The sequence below is a fragment of the Macrotis lagotis genome, chromosome 6, assembly GCF_037893015.1.
Source record: "Macrotis lagotis isolate mMagLag1 chromosome 6, bilby.v1.9.chrom.fasta, whole genome shotgun sequence".
NCBI lineage: Eukaryota > Metazoa > Chordata > Mammalia > Peramelemorphia > Peramelidae > Macrotis > Macrotis lagotis.
The window spans coordinates 67,534,687-67,556,992 of record NC_133663.1 but is presented as its reverse complement, the minus strand read 5'-3'; the positions used below and the strand labels follow the sequence as shown (position 1 = coordinate 67,556,992).

At 37.9% G+C, this 22,306-nt stretch overlaps 1 long non-coding RNA gene across 1 annotated transcript in view; it reads left to right on the top strand.

The window, feature by feature from the left end:
* The window catches only part of LOC141491680 (uncharacterized), a 91,663-nt gene that overhangs the window by 5,824 nt on the left and 63,533 nt on the right, over positions 1–22,306 (top strand). The window contains exon 2 of the long non-coding RNA XR_012469704.1: positions 17,055–17,164. This is a non-coding gene — a long non-coding RNA (uncharacterized LOC141491680). The remainder of the gene's footprint in view (positions 1–17,054; positions 17,165–22,306) is intronic.

The following is a 22,306-nucleotide window of genomic DNA, read 5'->3' as shown; positions in this document are numbered from 1 at the left end:
ATTTGCCTGCCAATCCAAGAGGATCCTGGGAGAGGGATTCACTTCAGTGCCCAGCACCTGTGGGTTTCTTGAGCTGTTACTCAAATAGGTTTGGAGGATACAGAATCCTAATCAGGTATGTAAGATGAACTAAACCTTGTCAGATAGTTTTCTAGCTCTAAGAATTGAATCAGCACCAGGAACAGGAAGTTAAAAGGGTGGGTTTTTTATTATTTACTTTTTATTTATTGTGTGTGTGTGTGTGTGTGTGTGTGTGTGTGTGTGTGTGTGTATGTGATGGACCCCTTTAGTTCTCTAATAAAGCTTAAGTTTCCTCATCTGAAAATTTAGGATTGTAAACTTCTTGAGGGGAAGGAAAGATTTGTCTATTTTTTAAATCTCCATTACTTAGCATTGAGTCTAGAACATTGAAGACACTGTGATCCCTAAAATTGTAAGAACCTCCAAAACTTGGGGTTAAAACAAACATAACAGAAAACTATAGATTAGACCTGAAGTTTTATTCTCTGGGATTTACCAAACAGAATTTATGGGTAATGGAGACCATTCCATGATGATCACAAGGAAAGTGGGAAATTGAGTGGATTCTTTTGTCATTTGGGAAATGGGAAAAATTCTTAACATCTTTGATGACCTAGGAATTTGCACCATATTGCTAACTGAAACTAATCTACAAAGATTATCATTTTTGTATGTCTTCCTAAATTCCTCTCTTGTCTCTTCCTGGGAGGATGGTTTCCTTACATTCTGAGCATTGGTCTCCCAGATTTTTTGATTAAAACCGGTACTTCATTTCTAACTAGCAAGGCAAGATGATCGGATAAAGACCTAGTATTCTCTAAAGGAAATTAATCTTGTATCACAATATAGTTATGAGAAATTATTATTGCTTTGACAAGACAATAAATATTTGCTGATTGAATTGGATGAAGTAGTTAAATAAGATGAAAGGTCTGAGAAACAGAAGGCACCTCTGGGTCATCTTGTTGCCACTGGGATCTGGGGTAACCAGATTAGCATAGGAATTTGGGGTCCACTGAAAAGCAAAGGAATTTGTATACTCTCTGGGATGTTAAAACTGGATTTTATTATGAAATATAACAAAGTAAACAGGTAAAAAGCTTTTCTTCCAGAGGGGCCTGGTTGGCAGAGAGTGAGGCAGAGACAATAAGAGGGAGATAAGCTGCCCCTCTCTCTCTCTGGCCCAGTTAGCTTTCTCTGACATCTTTCCTTATCTCCCTCTCACTGTCTCTGCCTACCAGGCTGCCATACCTAGCTTTTTGTTATTCATTTTGTCTCAAAAGCTTGTTGATCCTTCAGAAGGAAAGGGTTTTTTTTTTTTTGCCTGCTTGTTTTATTTCATAATAAAATCTTGAGCGGTTTTAACATCCCAGAGAGAGCATGAGAATTCATTCCCTTTTCAGTGGCCTCTAAATTCCTGTGCTTATCTGGTTATCCCAGATCCCATGGGCAACAATCTGATCTGTTCCCTGTCTACTGGCAGGTAAGGTATTACTATTATTACTATTCAAATGAATCAGTTTTTAATTTCCAGTTCCTCTATTTATTACTTCCAATTTACACTGTACAGTATACTGCTTATAATGTAAATAACTATGAAACTGTGGGATCCTTTGGGGCAGGGATTGTCTTTTGCTTTTCTTTGGAACCTCATCATATTACTCTATATCTGGCATATATTGGTGCTTTAAAAATGTTGATTAACTTAACTACTGGAAGACTTGGCATTTCATGATTTTACAGTTTTCTAGGTCTGGATTTTGGGATAAATCACCTGGGTCCTCAATTGGTTGCTTTAAGAAGCATTAGAGAAAATGTCTCAGTTTCCAACAATCAGGAAACTCAGATGTTTACAATTTTTTTTCTTGTTAACCCCAAGAATTAAAAGAAATCTTGATCACCTGGAAACTTCTCCCTTCTTTCTTCTTTTCCTTTGACTACTTCCAATGTTAGTACCTCCTCTCTCTAACCCTAGCCTTTGTTTTCACTGTTCTGGACCCTGCCTCCATTATCACTTTCTCTATATGTTTTTGCCAGTTTGCTTTTCTCCTTTAGATGTCCTATGGACCCCTTTAGGTATGTTGGAGTGGGACTTTGCAAGGCAGGAATTCCCTTAGATTTTTTATAATTATACTTTTTGATATTGCCAAGTTCCTCTTGGAGGAAAGAGGACAGGTCTCTCTTTTCAATGCCACACAGAATTCGCATAGCTATCCCTATCTTCTCTTGGAAAAGTCTTGTGGAAGAAAACAGTCAGTATTCTTAGAAAGCAGCCAATTATTCTTTCCATGTTCTATGTAGTGAGTGTGAAATAAAAAGATTGATTTAGAGGAGACAAGGGGAAAGGCCACCCTTTTCTTAAAAAAAAAAACCCAAAACCTTCATGCTTCCCCCATAGAACTTTCCCTTGTAATTAAGAAAAAAAACAGCTAAGCAAAAGAAAAAAACCTCAGCAATAATAACAACCTCATAGCAATTTGGCATGATGCCATATTCACCATTCTGCATCCATAGTTGCTACTTTTCTACTAAGAAGAACATTACTGCTCTGTCACCAAAGAACATTACATTTAATCTGAATTCTGCTGTCTTTTAGTGTTGTTTCATTTCCATTATAGTGGTCACTGTGGGTATCATTTTTTTGGTTTTACTTCAATCTGCAGTTGTTCACATAACTACCAAGGGAGAGGGAAGTCACTCTCCTAGAGCTTCTTCTAGACAAACAGGTTCAGAGGAACTCAAATATTCAATAGAGTCTTTTCTTCTTGGTAGCCTTATGTTGACCAACACTAATCAATAAGCAATCCCTATGCTGTTCAATACCAATCAGTAAGCAAAATGTTCTTTTTGGAAAGACTTTATGATAAGGGACTTGCCTAAATTCCTTTGAAAGTGAAGGGTTCTATTTTTTTGGCCAAATGTTTCTGAACCTTTGCTATTAAACAGAGGTGTCAAAAAAGGGTATTTATCTATACACTGGCTCCTCAAGGGTATGTGTCAACTCACTGGTGTTGTTCCCATAGAAAACAAATGAAACAGTTTGGTCTCTAGTCTCTGGGAAATCATGGTCATTGAGAAGTTCACAGAAATTAATCTGTCAGATTTGTTTAGAATAGCTGCTTATTTATCTGTCAAACTATCCACCTTCATCCAGAACCCTCTTTCCCACACTACAATCCACTTCAGGATGACAGCTTGAAGCAGCAAGCATCCTTTAATTTTGACTAAAAGGAAGTAATGCTAATCTTAGTTCTGTGGCAACCCAGCCATTTGAGTAGAAAAGTGCTTCTTGTGAGACATGCCCGGAAGGGTGAGTGAGTGATGAGTTCTGTACTAGTCTTTCTTCTTTCTTTACACTCTCTCTTTTGTTGACCCCATCACTTCTCCTGACTTTAATGATCTACACACACACACACACACACCACTCCCAGATCTATGTACTCCAGACAGTACCACAGGCCTTTTCCCTGAGCGCCAATCCTGTATTAACAACTACTTGTTAGACATTTCAAACTAACTATCCTTTAGGGATCTTTAAACACATGTTCAAAACAGAAATTAGCTCTCCCCTTAAAAACCTTCCCTCTTCCAAATTTTCCTGTTTCTGTTGACAGCATCATCATCCTTCCAAGAAACAAGGTTTATAGTTAGAACCACCCTAAAGTCCTATCTGCAAAACAATTCTTTCATCTCATTTCTTCTCCATGTCCATCCACTGTCCAAATTCAGTATCTGGAGTATTACAGGAGAGTCCTAATTGACTTTCTTCCTTGCTTTCTTCTCTACAGTGATTTTCATAAAGCACAAATTTAATCTTGTCTCTACTTAAGGAATTTAATCCAGACTATTCAAGGTCAAATATTGAAACTTAAATACTTTGGCCACATATTGAGAAGACAGGATTCGTTGGAAAAGACTCTGATATTGGGAAAGAGTGAAAGCAAAAGGAAAAGGTCACGGCAGAGGATAAGATAGATAGAAACAATGAATATGAACTTGGATGCACTTTGAGAGATAGTAGGGGATAGAAGGGCCTGGAGTTTCATGGTCCAAAGGGTCATGACTAAATGACTAAGAACAATCATCATTCCTTTGCTCAATAAACTCTTGTTGTTACCTATTGCCTTCAGGATAAAAATAATTCTATTATTTAAACCCTTAATAAGGAAGCTTTATTCTCCCTTTCCAGCATTATTAGACATCATTCCTCTTTACATACTATATGTATTATTCAAATTAGCTTTTTCATGTTATTCTTCAAATATAATATTATCACCCATCTCCAAGCTTTTGTACAATCTGTCCTTCAGCCTGGAGTATACTCCCTCCTCCCTTTCACTTTTTAGAATTCTTAATTTCTTTTATAATTCAGCGGGAATACCACTTCCTATCTGCCTTTCCTGATTCTCCCACCAGATAGTGCTATCCCCCAAATTACCTTGTAATTTCATAGTGTTCCAAACATCCCTTTTTTTAAAAAGGTTTTTGCAAGGCAAATGGGGCTAGGTGGCTTGTCCAAGGCCACACAACTAGATTATTATTAAGTATCTGAGCTTGGATTTGAACTCAGGTACTCCTGACTCCAGGGCTGGTGCTCTATCCACTGAATGATGCAGCTGTTCTGTTCCAAACATCTTAATTTAGTTTTAAACTTTTATAGATTTTATTAATAGTTTTTGTTATTTATAGCTTTTATTAAAGCTTAAAATTATGCTAACACTTTTGGGGATATCCTGTATTGTGTATATACTTCTATTTTCCCATATTATTTCTGCCCAGGAAAGTGTAAACTGTTCAAAAATGGGATAATTTCATTTTAATTTTTGTATCTCTCATATCTGTCAATTTTTGATACTTAATGTGAACTAAAGCTAGAAATGGAGGCTGGAAGTAATGGAGATTCTAGAGTGTAGTCTAGGATTTTATTCATAGGTTCAAAGAAGGACTGTTGAAGGTCCTTAAGCAAAAGAATGACTGGAAATAATGATGTTATATGATAATTATTTTAGTATTGATTAGAGAGGGCTTGGCATTAGTGGCAGAGAAGAATAATAAGACTGATATGAAGGCTATTGTAATAGTCCAGGCAAGACATAATGGAAGCCTGAACTAAGGTGATGGCATGAGGGACAGAAAAGAAGGGAAAGATCTAAGAAATAGGTTCCCAAGGTGCTTGCTGTTCTTGTAAGGTGCCAGCTAACTCCCAAGATTTTTTGATCAAGCTTTAGGCACTGGGTGGGTCAGCAGTAAGGAACTGGGGGTTTCCTTTAGATCAGAACTTCTTTTTGGAGTAAAGAGCTAGATTTTCTCATATCTGGTAGTTGTGAGAGATGCTCTGCCAGCCCTTTGAGGTATGGGATTTCATGGGGAGCACTCAAGAGGCAACTGCAGGTCTGTTGAGCCTAGGCCAACTCATGGGGAAGGAACTGGAGTATAAGAGGCCTTAGTAATTCATGACTTTTAACTCATGGTTGATGGATGGGACATGGTGGATGGCTAATACTTGGGGTGGCAAAGAATGCATCAGAAGTGGAAGTACAGAGCTGATGCTGACTGAAGGTCTTCAGTGCATCAGGATGATACAGCAACTTGGACCATAGTTGCAATAATTCTTTTCCTTTCATTCTTTCAGGAACTTTCCTATTTTAATTTTTTAAATGTTTCATCTTTTCTCCTTCCTTTCCATCTGCTTCTTGTGGGAACTTAGGGTAGCATTTCTATGTTATTGAGGAAATATAGCAAACTGGTTCTTATTACTCTGTCCTTTCTCAAACTTCCTTTACATTCATTGAATTTGCAAACACTCTTAAAGTCAATGAAACTTAGTACTGGTGGGGTTGGTGAGAACTAACTGATAATGTTTCAAACTGATGGAATATGTGATGTTACACAACAAAAGTTACAAAAATAATCCTTTGACTGAAAACATTTAGTTGTTGGTAGTATATCCTGAAAGTGTTATCAAAAATAAATTTTCAAAAAGACTCATCTATTAAAGATTTTCAGAGCAGTATTATTATAATTGGTAAAAAAAAAAAAACTGGAAGCAACTAATGTCCACAATGGAGGAATGGTAAATAAATTGTGGTACATTAATGTAATGTAATGCCATAATACAATTAAGATCGACAAGGATGAGGAATATAAAAAATCGTTATGACATTTCATGTACTGACATTCATTTATTTAACTATAAATAGCTGCAAACTGAGCTTAACTGTATTGATATTGAATATTAGGATAATTCATTATGCAAAAGTGACAAGACCAGGTATTAGATTTGAGCAGGAAAGTGCAGGAAAGGAAAGACTTGGGGATAAAACTAGTTTTGACTGTGAGTGACTGGCAGGATGATGGTTCCATTAACAGAAATAGGAAAACGGGTAGATGGAAGAGGGAGTTTGTGAGGGAAGATGGACAATTAGGGTTGAAAGACTGGGTGAGAGACAGAAATTTAGACACCCTTGATTTTGAGGTGACAGTTGGATATTTTGGAGTAGAATAGATTGCTAAGAGGAAAGATTGCCCTCAGGATACCTGAAATTCTAATATTTGGGCAAACATCCTAAGGGATTGTATTTTAGGTGAGGTATCATGGTGAGGCATGATAGCAGAAAGGGTAATGACTTGAAGTCAGGAGAGAATATTCAGACATTCATTGTGTTACTGTAGCTAAATTTTTTTTTTGAGACTTAGTTTCCTTATCTGTGAAATGAAGGTAATTGTTGCTGTTCTTTAGTCATTTCAGCCATGTTTGACTCTTCATGACCCTTTTGAGGTTTTCTTGGCAAAGTTATTGGAGTGTTTTTTCATTTCCCTCTTTAGCTCATTTTTACAGATGAGGAAACTGAGGTAAACAAGGTTAAGTGACTTGCCCAGGGTTACACAGCTTACTAAGTATCTGAGATCAGATTTAATTCAGGAAGATGAGTTTTCCTAATTCCAGGCTGGACATTCTATCCACTGTACCAATTTACTGCCCTTTATTTTGCAATATTACTTGTTTAAATATTCTCTTTCTTTATTTGAACTTGTGTGTCTTCTGTTTGCTCTAGTGAGTTCAGGGCCTATGCTTTTCAGTGGATGCTAACCTTCCTAGAGCAATCCTTGCACCTAAGTGAGCTTTCTTGGGACCCTCGATGGAAAAGAAATCCTAACACCATATTGTGCATAAGTTTGATTAGCTTCCCCTTCCTTTCCTTGCTCCACCCTCAATCTTTTGGTGAGCAAATGAAATAACTGAGATAGAAGAAGTGTTAGAATGCAATAGAATGGCAGAAGAAAGGGGAGGTGGTAACAGAGAGGTGTGTGTTGGGGGGAGGGAAGAATTAAAAAAAATCCTGTATTTTTTATAATTTTCTCCAGGACAAACCCTGTTAGCAACAATCCCCCCCCCCCCCACTAGACCAAGGGCTGCTGAAAATTTGATTTGGTCTTGGATAACAGTTAAGCCAATTGAATTGGGACGTGATAAGGTTGGTCCAAACCCCCAGTTTTCCCCGTTAGCTCTTCTGAGTCTGTTTTTGTAAGAACTACTGGCCTATTTGAACACCCAGTGACAGGTTTAACAGCTTTTAGCCCCCTTGATTTTCTTTGTGGGATAAAGAGACTTTTCGAATAGCTGCCAGTCAATGGATTTTTTTTTTTGTCTTTAGATGACATGAATGCCTTTTTGTCACATTACAGAGCTCATAATGAAAGGGCAGATTAAGTTTCTGATTACACGGGTCTATTGGCAATTCATCCTTAGTTAAATGAGAATCATTGGGAATCACAGGGAGAAGGATTGTTTGATTTGGGTACATTATAACAATGACCCTTTTTAACCAACATACCCTTCAGCATCTTAATCCTTAGTCAAATATAAGCCAGAGAATACTTGTTAAATCCTAGATTCTCTGATGTTGATGGTTAACATATATTCTCATCTCACCAGATGCCTTTTCATTATGTTTCTCAATTGATTTATTCATTTTGACAACAACCTTTGATTGACAAAGGGCTTTGTGGGTTTTTGCAAAGTTGGACCTGTAACCAAGTAACCATTTCAGTTCTTAAATGTGATTTCATGTTGGGTTTCAAGCTGAGATTTGTGCTCTAAGCTAGTTCCTGATCCTTAGGTCTAATTTTCTGTTCTACTTTACCCATTTGATTATGTTCTAGCCAAGCTATTTTATCTTCCATCATCCACACGTGCTTTTTCCCCTTTCCCCTTCAGTTCATTGCATGCATCATTTCTCCAATCAGAAGCTTTTTCAGAAAACCAGGGTCTGCTATAACCTTCATGCTCTGCCTTTAGTTTACAATGTGACCTTGGGGAAGCTGCTTCAACTAGCAAGACTTCAGTGGAGATTTAAAAATGAAGGGATTGGATTAAATGGTTTCCAGGGCACTCAAACACTCTGTGATTCACACAATTACAGAATCTTGGACACTTAAGGGTCCTCAACCGTCATCCAGTACTACCTATACTTAGGAAAGAATGACAGCTACAGCATACTCAGCAAGTGGTCAACCAGTTTCTGCTTGAAAGTCTCCAACAAGTGGGACCCCATTCCCACTGGTAGTCCATTTTACTTTAGTATAATTCTAGTTATTAAAATTTTTTTCCTGATGTTAAATCTCCTTTGGTTTATTTTCAACTTTATTCCTCCTGATACTTTTCTCAGAAGTCAAAAGAACGAGTCTAATTCTACTTAGAATTAGACATTTGAATTACAATGAATGTGACACCCTTTAAAATATTCAAAGAGCTCTACTATGTTCCTTATCTATAAGGTGGGAATAATTGTTGTTGTCCAAATATTTCAGCCATGTTTCTTATTCCTAGGTTAAATACTCCCCGTTCCTTCAATTAATTTTCTTGATGTGGACCCCCCATATCTTTCATTATTTTGGTTGCCTTTCTTTAGGTGGTTGTTCAGTTGTGTCCGATTCTTTGTGGCCCTGCAGACCATAGCATACTCATGCTGACCATGAGGTTTTCTTGGCCAAGATATTAGAATGGTTTGGCATTCCTCTTCTAGTGGATTAAGGCAAACACAGAGAGGTTAAGTGACTTACCCAGGGTCACACAACTAGTAAATGTCTGAGACTAGGTTTGAACTCAGGTCTTTTTGATTCCCAGGTCCAGTGCTCTATCCACTGAGCTATCGCCTTGATTCTTTTGGATACTCACCAGATTATTGATATCATTTCAAAACTGTGGCTCTTAGAACTATGCACAATATTTCAGAAGGAGTCAGACTTTTCAGGAAGAATTCAGAAGGGCTGTCATGTCCTCATTCTCTGAAACTCTGCTTCTTAATCCAGTCCCAATACTATAGTAATATAGTGCTTCAGTCTACAGTGGTAGGTATTTTGGCTGCCATATCACAACATGCACTTAGGTGGCAAAATGTACAGAGGGTTGAACCTTGAATCAAAAAGACCTGAGTTCCATTTCAGCTCCAGACATTTCTTAGCTTGCCCTAGGCAAGTCACTGAACATTTCCCTCCCTCAGTTCCCTTATCTGTCTGGACCGAGATGACTCTGGAGGAGAAAATGAGGCTGGTGACTTAACACAGCCCTCCCTTACTCAAATCCACTTCGCTTTCCTTGGCATGGTCTTCTTTGGGAAGGAAGGACATATAACAGCAACAACTAATTACAACTACCACTAACACCACCACCACCAAAGCAACAACTGTCTCCCTTATCTGTAAAATGAGAATAATAATAGCACCTATCTTACAGGGTTGTAGTGAGGATCAAATGAGATTTATATGAGCACTTTGTATCTATATGTGTAAATATATATATATGCATATACATATGCATACATCCACATATACCTACATTTATTTGTATATATATATAAACCTATTCTTATACATATATATTCATATTTCTACATACATCATAACTCACAGAGCAATCACTCCCTGGGCCCAGGCATCCTAGAAGCTAGAATTGGGTTGACCTTGGTTGCTTCAAGAATCAATGATCATAGAGTATGTTGGTTCTGAAAAGGCACAAAAGGAGCAAGCATTTTTTAAACATCTACTATGTACATAGTCATCTCTAAGATAGGGAGGGTTGGGAGGGAAGAGAAAAGAAAAAAAGAAATTTACATAATAATTTTGTTTATTGGGAGAGAATAGAAAGTTGTATATGGTAGATTTGCAGGTTCAGGTGCAAGCATCTTTTTTATTGTACTATATTATGGAAATGTTTGTTTTGATCTGTAAATTGAAAAGAAAATAAATGTTAAAAAATGAAACTGAACAAATAAAATAGAAAAAAACCCTTAAAAATCTCTATTAAATTTCATCTTGTTAGATTTAACTCAGCCTTCTAGACTAGGGGTTTGCAGACTATGGCTCATGGTCCAAATCCAACCCACCCCTAGGTTTTGTACAACCTGTGATCTAAGAAGACTTTTTTCCTTTTAATTTAAAATGTTAAAAATATTTTTGGCTTATGGGCTATACAAAAACAATGATAGGTTGGATTTAGTTCGGGGTTTGTTGATATCAGGTCTGGACTTACAAAAGAGAGGGAGATGTTAATATTCAGACTTAAAAGTGTTTTTGTAGTATACCTCCTCTCTTCTCACTCCCCATCTCTAGCCTTCCCCTGCCCAGAGAACCTGTTTTTACTCATTTACCAGCACATCATGGGAGGGGCACTATCACTATGGGCTCCCTTCTAGTTATGACAACCAAGTATTTTTCCTTTTCTCTTTTCTTCCTTTCCCCCTGTGATACATCAGATTATTTTGGGCTGTTTTGAACTTCTGAATAGCAGTAAAAGACTTAAAAAGTAAAGAGAATATAAAAATGCATGACTTCAAAAAAACTCCCCAAGAACTCTCAAAACATCTTAGACTCAACGAAAAATTATAGATTTTTTTTAACTTGAGTGGCTGACTGGCTAATTGGCTAATTATGTGGGCATTTAAATAAATTGATTGGGAATAGTTCTGGTTAGGTCTCAACTTCCAAGAAGAGATTTTGAGATCAAAATCAGATGATGAGAAGAGAGAAGGAACTGGGACAATTAAGAGGCTGCCTGTAGTATTTGCATTCAGATTCAGGGAAATGAGAAGAAAAAAATGAAAGTCTTGGATTATGACCATGGTCAACACTTGGTTTTCATAATTTTCATTCTTAAATAGATTTTTGGAAGGAATGGTTTGCTATGAAAAGTTTGGCAGGAAGGCAAGGCAAGGCAAAGCAAGGCATCAAAGTACATGTTATAGGTTTCCCCTTTTAAATTTGGTTCTCTTTGAAAAAAGTCTGGGGTTTCCCTTACCCCAATCAAATGAAATAATGCTTTTTAAAGCACTTAGCAAAATTGTACATAGTAGATGTTTAAAAATACTTGCTCCCTTTTTGCCCTTTCAGAACCAACATACTCTATGATCATTGATTCTTGGAACAACCAAGGCCAACCCAATTCTAGTTTGTAGGATGCCTGGGCCCAGGGAGTGATTGCTCTGTGAGACAAGTTTCCAGCCTCTATTTCCTCATGTACCAAAATGTCAAGAAGACAGAAGCTGAGAAGGAACTGAGGTGGGCAACAAAGGAAGTTAAGGCTTACCTGCATGTATTCACTTTGCATCCTGAGATATGCACCTGAGTGGGATGAAGAGCCTTCTGTGAGGGAGGGGAAGAATATAGAAGAGTTTATTGGGATGCTTCCTGGTGGGAGAAGAAGGCTGTAACTGGGGATGGACCACAGAGAACAAGCTCAGAGTTGCTGAGAGATAGAGGGTTATCTGCTGAGATCCTGTGAGTGTACAATAAGATACCCAGATTAAGATAATTCAAGATGAAATTTATAGTATGAGAAATTTAGGCTAGCTAAAATGCAGTGTTTCCTGACAATGAAGACAGCCAATCATTATAGCAGTGGCTCTTTCCAGCTTTCATCTTCCATGAGTTCCCTAACCCTGGAATGGGAGTTTCAGTAGAGACTCTCCCCCTACTCTTCACTGAGGAATGGGATTCTAATCCCTGAGTATGTGTATACTGAGAATGCTTTCCTATTTCTTAACTGTTTTATTTTTGATTAAGTGTTTATATTTTATAATGCAAAGTAAGTGGCTCAGTGGATAGAGTGTTGAGCCTGGAGTCAGGAAAACTCATCTTTCTGAGTTCAAATTTGACCTTAGTTACTTACTAGATGTGTGACCCTAGGCAAGTCACTTACCCTTTTCCTTCATCGTAAAATGAGCTGGAGAAGGAAATGGCAAACCACTCCAGTATCTTTGCCAAAAAACTTCAAAGAGTCACTGAAAATGGCTGAAGAAAAACAAAAACAAAAAAGGTCCCTTCATTAGTCTACTAGATAACCTATAAACTGAATCAAAGTGTTCTTAGCTGAGCTGGAATGGGGGCTGGAGCTAAATTTATATGAATTACACAACATTGAATGTAGTTCCTTTGAATATTCTGTTAGGTGATAGTTGGGTAGGGATAGACAAAACAACAGACATAAAAAGATCACTATGGAAGAAAAGCAATTTGTGATAGCTTACACTATTGCTCTCCCCCTGGGAGGAAAAACGTGACAAACACTTAGGATGATAAGAATTACTTTATCACTGTTGCAAAAATAGAAATAAATTTGTTAAAGAGAAAACTTTGCTATAATTGTCTTTGCTCTAATGGGATTTTACCTGTGATAGGATGATGAAAATGAAAGGACCTAGGTTATTTAGCCTGGAAAAGATGGCTGAGCAAGGGATTTAATAACATTCTTCAAGTACCATAAAGTGAAAGACTCACCAGATGCTTCCCATCTCCACTGAGCAGAGAATAAGAGCATTCAAGATAAAATTTGTAGCATGAGAAATTTAGGTTAGTTACAAAGCAGTGTTTCCTGTTGATGAGTTCTGGCAATCATTATAACAGGTTGTTGAGGGAGGTTTTCACATTTCCTTGGAGGTCTTTAAAAGCAGAAGGTCTCAACTATTTGGGATGATTTTGTCATGGTCTTGCTTAGAGAAAGTACAGTAAGGAGGATAAGACCAGAATTATGGATCTCAAAGAGCCCATCCAGCTGTTTGGAACAATCTCCTCTCTCTCTCCTCCCTTCCCCTCCTACATTTTCAGCCTTTTATCTCCTTGGTTTGGATGAAAATACATTCAAGATAATAAATTCTTAGTAAGAGAAATCAAAGGATAGTTATAGGAATAGATTAGTGACACTAACAAAACCTCTCTGGACTATCATGACCACCCAAGTCCTTTTCCCAAATCATGTTTTCATGATTACTCATCTTCTGCAAATCTGAGCTGTGTCCATCATTTCCTTATTCCTCTGTTTGCTAGATGCCCCATGGGCCTCTTTAAAGAAGCCATATGAAAATTATAAAAATTAACTATAGGAAAAATATATGCCCCAATGTATTCTTTTTATGCAAGTCTAGGCAGTGGTAATGGGGAGGGATGGGAGGTTCATCTTTGTAGCTGTTTTTTTTTTATGAGCTGAATTTGGTCATTTTCCTTTATGTAGTAAAAAAAGAGGTACTATGGGTATATTTGCTGGTGGTTCTGTTGTGCAATTAGATATCTATCAGATTCTACAAATCCAGCCAGTGAGGATTTATAGGTTGGTCTTCCCTCTATCACATGGGATTAAACTTGGCATCCTATTTCCTTTATGAAGCTGGTGTCAGTTGGGTAAGCTATACTTAGTAGTTCCCATGGAAAGTAGTTTCCCCTCTTTTTTTCCTTCCATGCACAGGAGTTGGGGATGTGTGCTTCAGGCAGATATTTGAGAAGACATGAAGTCGCACTGTGAAAATAAACTCTGCTCTCCTTGCCTAAAGATATCTGGGAATATATGAGATGTAACAGGTTTGGGAGTTCTTGTTTTTGGGACTAGTCACCTGAGCTCTTTAGAAATGGTGGTTGTGTTCATAGTCCATTTAGCCTGCAGCCACATCTTTTTGTGACATTAGGTAGCTGTGACCGCAATTCTGATCAGCCAAGGTGCTGAGGAAGTGGGAGGTAAGGACAGGAGGGTGACGCAGAGGGCAGAAAGATTGGGACAACAGACTGAAAGGGGAGCTAGCCAATTACTTTCTTGTCAGAAGGGATTTGTGTGTGTGTGCGTGTGTGTGTGTGTGTGTGTGTGTGTGTGTATGTGTTTGTGTTTCACAGATTCATGGATAAGGCTGGAGCTATGACTAAAGACTACTTACTTGCTCCTCATCTTTTGTCTTTTTTAACCACATCCCCAAGAGACTCTTGGATCTATTGAATACTTGTCTTAGTGATGCCCTTTTGCAAAATGGCTGGTTTGGAGGGTGACTTAAAAAGTCATAGATATTATTTTTTGTGTCTTTTGTTTTTTATCGTATAGTAATATTTTGGACCATTCCTCCATCTTGTCCCCAATTCTGGACTTTATGATTCTTCCTTTGGGGCAGCGAGTACCACTCCTGGAGTCAGGAGGAGCTGAGGTCAGATACTTTATATTTACTAGCTGTGTGACCTTGGACAAATCACTTATCCCCATTTCCTTGCCAAAAAAAGAAAAGACCCTTCCTTTAACAAAGAACGGTTAAGTAAACCAGTCTAATATGTTGTTAATACCCAAGATAAATAGGGAGATGCGGCAGGTAGAGAACACCTAGCTGTCTTTGTCCCAGATGAACTATAGGATACAAGATACAGAACTCAGGATACAGAAAGAATGGCTCAATGATCATCAAAGGTTTCTGAAAAGTTATAGAAGCAAGAAGAATACTTCAGGTCAAGACAAATACAAATTCTGTCTCAATTTTCAAAAAAGGGATAAGAATGTAGTCTGCATAATGAGCTTGACTTTAATCCCATAAAAATTCTGCCATCACTTACAGAAAATATGGCTGGCGAACAGCCAGAAGAGGAAGCAGTGATCATGAAGAATCAGTTTGGGCTTTATTAAGAACAGCTCATGGGGCACTGATCTCATTTCCTTTTTTGACAATGAGACTCGATCAGGGAAAGGCTATAGGAAGAGTTTACCTAGTTTTTGGTGATGCATTTTACAAAACTTCATGGTAATATTGTGGGCAAGATTGAGGACTAGATTCTGGTTGAATATACTCTAAACTGGGTGATGGGTCCGATCCAAAAAGAAACCATTAGTGGTTTATTATTAATGGAGTAGTGCAGGGATTTACAATTTAATATGGAAATTTTTGTTGTTGCCATTGTTGCCCATATAACTTTGTATCAAGCATTTTTTTTATTTACTCAAAATGAGTGGGGGGAGTCAGAAGGACAGAATAATAAAAGATTAAAAAAACAACAAAAGATAGTTAAGTCATGATAAATCTCATTCCAATATAATTTATTGTTGTACAATTGTATTTATTTAAATTCAAAATTGAACCCTGAACCACATCACCAAAGAATTATCTTGTAATAAAAAATTAAGCGTTTCTATGCATCATCTTCATAAGGCTAGATTTTAACTAATGTCAAGAAGATATGAATTGAAATCTCATTTCAAATATTCACTGGCTATATGACACTGGGTAAATCATAACTTCTCTCAGTTTCAGTTTCCTCATCTGTGAAATGGGAATAGTAATAGTACCTTACAGGGGTGTTGTAAGGATGAAATTATATATATATATATATATATATATATATATATATATATATATATATATATATATGACCATCGGGACATCATCTCTTGTTTGGGCATCAAGGTGACTGGTGAAAAAGCAGGGAGTAAAGAACAGAAAAATATTAAGTGCTAGACTTGGGGTCGGGAAGACCCATGTTCTAATCTCACTTTTGATGCTTCTCTGTGTTACTTAAACTCTAAATCTCAGCTTCCTCATCTGTAAAATGGGGGTAATAATTCCTGTGGGACCCCACAGATATGGAGTAACTGGAGTCAATTTAAAATTTTCAGTGTGGGCATTACTAGCAAAAAACACATCAGAGTTTGGTTTATTGTTTTGTTGATTCTCTAGACTGAAGAAAGTGATGAAGAAAAGTTTAATGCAGATTAAATATAAAAGTTTGTCTTTCTCTCTCAACTTCCTCTCCCCCATTAAAGATCTACCTGGAGCACCATTGCCTATAGGGCTCTTATTGCATGAGATACTAAAAATAAAACTTCATCCTCTCAATATTAAAAAGGAAAATTTTGGTGCTCATTTACCTGGGGCATATCTCTGCCAGGGCTAAAGACCAAAGATTATCTAATAACAGTAGAGAAAAAGCCAATTAGCCACATTTTTAATGAGAGTCTATTATATTCAACTCTAATCACTGTTTCTTTTAACATAAAATCCACTTTCTATTGTTAGTCTCGGGTGTCTGAGTAAGTGAGGAAAATCAAATGATTCTAAGAGGTGCCAAATCTCTATTAAGGCCAGTCATTATTACTGGGAGGGCAAAAACCATAAGTCAGAATCAAAAGTCATGGCCAAGTACTGCAAACAATTGCTTAAAGGGGCTGAATAGCAATGGTAAGAGTCTAGAGGGCAGAGACAAAATCAAGCTTAAGGTCCCAAGTAAAGGGAGGTAATCAGGATGGGTTGTCAGGGAACCTGAGTGAACCTGCATAAATTAGATGATTGGGTCATCTACTGGCTTCTAAGCAAGGGAGCATTGGTGCTACACCTGATCCACTTTTGGGCCTCTTAGAGGTGGTGGCAGCTCACTTTCTAATTCTTCCAAATGGGAGACAGGGGTCATCAGCAGACAACTGAAACTTAGAGGGAATAGTTCCTTTGGGAGAGGTCCATCCCCAATATTAGAAGGCATGAAGGATACAGATTTGTCTAACAATTTGGAAACGGGAGAATTATTTTTGAGATCTTATCCATCACTTCTTCATCTTCCTCTGCTCTCCCTCCCATGTAACTCAATGTAAAATTTGGTCTTCAGAGTAGATCCATGTAGATAGTGGCCAGAAGCCCTTGTGGCTAGAGCTGTGAGCTTTGTAGGGAAGAGCTGTAACCCCAGGCTACACTAGTCCGCCAGTCAGCAAACATTTAATAATCATTTACTATTTCTCCCTCTTACTCTAGGTCCCAACTTTCTCTGAACTTCAAGATCATGCTCCCTCTACTGTTGGCTTATACTGGAACATCACTTATGGCATACTCATCCTGGACCACTTCCCTGTTTTCTCTCTTTGGTGAGTTCCTTTTGAGACCTCCCTTTTGTAGAGATGCTCAGGCTGAATACCCTCATTCCTCTCCTGGTCCCATCCCGGTTTTTTACTTTTACTGAACTTTAACATTATACCTTCCCTAACTTTCTGTATATTTTCTTCCCCCAGTAGAATGTAAACCCCTTGAAGAAAGGGACTATTTTTCTTCTTGCTTGCATTTCTATCTTTACAAAGATACAATATGCCTGGCACATTACTACTACTTAGGATATCCTTCCTCCCTCCCTCTCTCCCCTCCTCCCCTTCTCCCTCCTTTCCTCCCTCTCTCCCTTCCTCTTTCCCTTCCTTTCTTCCTCCCTCCCTCTCTTCCTTTTCTGTTAATCTAGTTTTATATAAAAAACCATCAAAGGACATAATTAGCTTATATGAAAAAAGATTTCAAAACACATTTGTTTTAGTTCTACCTTCCTGTTGCCTGTTAGGTCCCTGTCTTTGTCTGACTTGGAAAATGAAGTCTTGCTGATAGAACAGTTTTCAGAAAGCTGACTTTTTCAGTCAATATTCTGACCCCTGAATAGCTGTGGACTCCTTATGTCTATACCATTTGATAGTATTAGACAAAAGGACTTTGTTGGAGAACCATAAGCATTATTCTAAAAAAAAATTCTGTGCTTTCAAGGGCAGAGAAAAAGCACATTCAGTTTAGTATAAACTTTTTGGCCCTGCTGCTTCTGCCTTTTGTATCTCTCAGTGGTAGCTGGCCATTTCATCCTTCTACCTCTGCCTCCATAGAATAAGAGGAAATACAAGTAACCTGCAGCAACATGTCACTTGAGGCAGTAGAAGGTAGTAGATAGGGTCATCTGATAATTGAGAGCTGAATTCAGTAGAGGAAAACAATTATTATAATCCAGTAAGACCCTAGCAGAAGAAGACTATTACCTTATTCAGGAGTTGGGTAGTATCATCATAACTTAGATCAAGTATGGTAGGTAGATGAAACTTAGAACTAGGGTATACTGGCCACATGATATTAAAAAGAAATTAGTACCTACTGGAATTTTACTCATTGAAATAATAAGAACTTATGCCTTAGTTTTAGAACTTGAAGGTTTCTTGGAGATCATTTAGTCCAACCTCCTTCATTTTATAATTGGGGAAACTAAGATTCAGAGAGATCTGGGATATGCTCGAAGTCCCATAATAAGGCATGTGACTCAGACTCAGTTTTGCTGATCCTACATCCAATGTTCTTTCTATTACACCAGGTAGAAGATGCATAGCCAAAGACAGTAATTTTTAGAACTGGGAACAGTGGTAGAATGAATATGGTTGGAGAGGGTAGGCTCACACAAGGATGCTGATTTCTAGGGGAGAAAACCCTCTTGGGACATGGGGAGCTTCCGAGATTCTAAAGGGGAATCCCAATCCCAAAGTTGCTATTCGGGAACAGATCAGCAAGGAAGAAAACCAAAAGAGAGATAATATCCTTTGAAGACTCTGTGAAGTGAACAGACTCAAAGTCATAGTACTTTCAAAAGAGAATAATGTCTCCTGAAGGCTTTCCCCCGCCCCAATCATCCAAATACTTTTTTTTCACAGTGAGATTGATGTTACTAGAACTGAAAAATGAATCTGAATATGGGATAGTAGAGGTGGAGAGAAATGTTCTATTTGACCTTAACTCTGAGTTGGGGAGAAAGGACCCATTGCTCTTAGAGAAAGTATGGTAAATAGATGAGTTGTGAAATCCATGGGCTAAGAAAATACAAGATTAGAAGGGATTCCAGTAGTCATCCAACTCAATCATGCCCCAAAAGGAATCACTACTCTCCTGTGTCCAACAAATGATCATCTAACCTAAATATTGGAGACTTCTATGAAGGCTCTTGAAATAACCCATTCTACTTTTCAATAGCTCTCCTTGTTAGGAAGCCTAAATTTGCTCTTTCCCATGGCTACTCCAATGTTCTTGGTTCTGTTATCTGGAGTCAAATAGGAAAAACCTAATTCTTTCTCCATATGATATAGCTAAGCACTTCCAGAATCTTCATATGATATCTCTGATCTGTGACAATAGCCTTTAGAAGAAAAGACTCTTGGGATGGGAGATGTAATAACTATCTTCAAGTAAAGATCTATCATACTGAGAATATCCAAAGGAAGACAGTTTGTCAGTGTTCTGCAGAAAATGTGGCACCAAGACTTAAGCACAATATTCTATATGAGGTGGCACTAGAGAAGCATACCAGGGGAACAATAGTTTCCTATGCCTCAATTAGTGTAATCCAAGATCATATTAGATTTTATGGCTACTTGATCACATGACTGACTCATAATATGCTTTCCACTCACTAAAACTCCCAGATATTTTTAGATAAATTTCTGTCTAGCCATATTTTGTCCTCTTGTATTTGCAATGTTGATTTTTGAGACCAAATATATAACTTTATATTTATTCCTAAGTTTTTCTTTTATTTGATGGTTTGACAATCATCTGCCAGGCTAATGCTCTAGCCTGTCAAGACCTTTTTAGATCCTAACTCTATCTTGTACTATTTTATCTCTCCTGCTGAGCTTTGTGTCATCTGTGAATTTGATGAGCATGCCATCCATGCCTTTATAGAAGTCACTGATAAAATGTTAAGTGCAAAGCCAAGTACAGATCCTAGGGCATCATTCTCTTAGAGATTTCCTGCCAAGGTGATATGGAACCAATAATGAGAACTTTTTGAGCCTGGCTATTCAACCAGTTCCAAAGCCTCTTAATTATATGACTGCATTGTCCATATTTCTCTGTTCCAGAAAATAAGAGGAGAGTTTATCAAATCCTTTGCTAAAATCCAGGTAAACTATAACTTGGAAATGGATAAGCTGTTTTACAGAACTGGCCCTATGATTTTATTAATATAGGGTTATCTGAGGAACCAGTGTGGGTTATCAGTCTTTATACACAAACAAATCCCCCAAATTGAAATAATAATGACCTTCATTCAAGCTAGTAGGAAACAACAGAGATACAGAGAGAACCAAATGCAAAATATTTGCCAATTAATATGGTGATGATGGAGATCACTGATAACTTTGGAGCTCAGGTAGGAAGGGACACTTGAGTTGAACCTTGAAAGGAGGCAGGGATTCCAAGAGGATAGACATGAGGAGAAAACATTCTAGATATGAGAGACAGATTGTACAAAAACATGGAAGGTCAATTGGACTTCTCTATAGTGTGTGAAGAGGAGCAAAAGCTTAGAGCTTAGGGAGACAAAATATCGCATGTGAGAAATAACAAATAGGTCAGTTTGACTGAAACAGAGAGTACATAATGGGGAGTAAGGTGAAATCAGTCTTGGAAGACAGTTTGGAGCCATTTTGTCAAGGACTTTAAATGACGAAAGGAGTTTGTATTTTATCCTACAGGCAAAAGGAAACCACTGAAGCTGATAAAAACAAGGAACAAGTGCCAGCTTTGAAAAGTACAACCTAAAAGAGTTGGGGGGGAGGTTGCTCTTTATTTTCACCAACTTGGTCTTCAAGGTTGACATTTCTTTTAAATTTAGATTGCTTATTCTGTGAGCCAAGGTTATCTTGGACAAGGGAAAACTCTCTGTCAGACCACCTGCCAGCCAATGGGTGTTTGGAAGTTTGACAGTCTCTGAACTGATCCCACTCTTGCATGAAAGCTGCTCTATCTAGCCTATAATTAGAAATGAAATAGTTTTAAATGGCTTCTACCCAGCTTGACTTTCAAAGAGGATCCAGTTACATATAACTTCATATAAACAGAGAATCCTAGAATAGAACCTGAGAGCATAGTTCTTTCTTACTAATGACTGGGAGGCCAGGACATCTGGTTTCTATAAAGGACAGGTCAGGTAATCCCTCTAATCTATGACCCTTTGTGGCTTGGGAAGACTTGTTCATGATTATATATAAACTTCTTAGGAGTTATTAAAAAACTACATGGATTCAACTTGAATGTAAAATCTAATTGTCTGGAATCCTATCCTAACCATAGGCAATTACTTGGGGAGAGATATTCTACTTTATAAAATAAATATTTTCCCTCTAAAGGTTACCTCTTGCCCTGGCTTCAAGGGCATAAATTTCCCTTAATAAGTCCCAAACACTCAAGTTCCTTCTCTATTTAATGCTCAACGATTCAAGATTTTGCATTCCAAATGAATTTAGCATTTTGGAAAAGATTAAATATTATGTAGTCTCATTTAATTTTTCTCTTTTCTGCCCTCCTATTTTCATTGTGAAAAGGAGGCACAGTTGTGGGGTTGGAGTCATTGGGCAAATACCTCATTTGTGGTCTGAGGATCGCCCTTTGAAAGTTTTTTTAATCTCTTGAGCTTCTGAGGATCATTGACAAAAGAACAATGATGCATCCAGTTACAGCCACCAGTGACTGGCAAACATGATAGGAATCCTACATTGCCTAAATTTTTTTTCCCTTTTCTTCCACAGTCCTTGAAGCACTTGACAGTGATTCTTAGAGCAAATAACTATAAGCAGCCTATGTGTGTGCCCTGTGCCTGTGAGAGAGACAGAGGAATATAATTTGTAAAATGGTTAAAAGAACTACCATGTACTTTCCTTTCAGGTCTCAGATTAGGGATCTGATTGGTCTAGAGAGAGAAGGGTTAGACCATCTCTTATCCCTTTGCTGCCTATTCAATCCCTATTTATCTTTCAGGGTCCTCTGTTTAGCCTTATCTGACTACATTAGTCTTAGGTTACAGTCATCAAACTCACTCTTTCTTCCAGAGTCACAGAAGTCCAGTGACAGGACAAGGATGACTGGAGATGGCCTGGGATGCAGTGGATGACCTTGGTGTCTTTGATATATGGCCAGGCTCTAAGAGTTGCACAGCAATTACTTAAGCACCTTCATAACCTTGGGACAAATTGTTCTCATCTGCCCATTCTACCAGGTGAAGTCTTCACATGTTTGAGGTAGATACTCCACTAACTCATCAATGGGTTTAAGGTCTGTTAGTTTCCCTCAGTCTCATTTATCTTGCTTTTAGAGACAATTTAATGGGGTGTGGCTGTTGCATATGCTATAGTTTTGCAACCACAGGTGAGAATTGGGAGAAGGTGGACACACACCAAAGGTATGAGAAGCCCTGGAAAGGTCTCAGCAAATCCTCGCACTAG